The following is a 1,235-nucleotide window of genomic DNA, read 5'->3' as shown; positions in this document are numbered from 1 at the left end:
TTAACACTTTCGTTTGAGGGATCTTTCACGTTTCTCATTTTATTTCCTCACACAATGCAATCACTCTGTTCTTAAAGAGAAGTTTTTTTCGCCAAAAATCGTCCCCTGGTGTGCGATTATTAAAACTGTGCCCTAACCCTTTTTCTAATACCGTTAAAAAATGTCTGTAAAAAGAGTAGTTGTTGTACTTAAAGAGAGTACAAAGTGTATGCTTCATTATAGGGGGGCTTTGCCCCAAATACGGCTGGAGTGAGACAAACGGGTGGAATATCAACATCAAAACTCGATATTGTTGACCATCCCTCCCATTCAAGTATGATGAGCACACAAATTTAATGTATTACTAGTCTCCCGTTGAAGTAGCTGTGTCCTAAAACACATCTATGGTTAAAGCACACAACGTTGTTATGTCGGTTGCGTCTCCACCCTTTGGTCTCCAGATTTGCGGTAAGTCACGTCGTGCTCAAAACGGTGAAGGAGGAGGGATGGCATCGCGAGTGATGTGCCAGTCGCACAAAAACCTCACAGGTTTTTTTTTTTTAAGGAATCCGCGCAAAAATAGTTGTCTCACTCCAGCCGTATTTTATGGTAACGTGTCGCACTGAATGCACGCAAATTTGAAGAACACCTATAGGAAAGATTTTTACTGTAATTGAAGGATCGCCTATAATAGCCAGTGGTGCTTACTTGTACTTATACCTGTTAAAGACATCCTGTTACCTTCCAAAACATATGCACTATTGTTGGTTTTGGGGACTTGAGCTTTTGATCCGCTTGGTTGAGCACGACCGTGGTAAACAATTTGTTGTTACGATTTGTCGTTACGATCCAGCCTTTTGGCTTCACAGGATACTTGTCGATACCCCCAATCTCCGCCAGATACTCTCTACGAAGTTTAATTGCCGTTACTGACAACTGGCTCGGTTGGTATTGCAATTTATGATGCTCATTTGTATATTTTCTCTTCGACACTCACTTCATCGAAGATAATCAAAACTACTCATGCGACTGAGCAGCGTCTTCCTTATCGCAGCGATCACCCTTACTACAGGAAGCCATGGGCTCCCAGCTACTACACCCAACAATCAAGTCCAGTTACTAGCCATTTCCGAACTGGATACGGTTACCTCTGTCCGCTCACTTCTCAGCGAGAGCGATGGTGGCGTCACAAACAAGCTTCGGGGTGCTGACAACACGTCGAAGCAAGACGAGGAGAGAGGAATCCTTTCGAGTGT

Source organism: Phytophthora parasitica (genome assembly GCF_000247585.1).
Source record: "Phytophthora parasitica INRA-310 unplaced genomic scaffold supercont2.91, whole genome shotgun sequence".
Classification (NCBI taxonomy): Eukaryota; Oomycota; class Peronosporomycetes; order Peronosporales; family Peronosporaceae; genus Phytophthora; species Phytophthora nicotianae.
The sequence above is the reverse complement of the archived record's forward strand: the minus strand, read 5'-3'. Positions refer to the sequence as shown.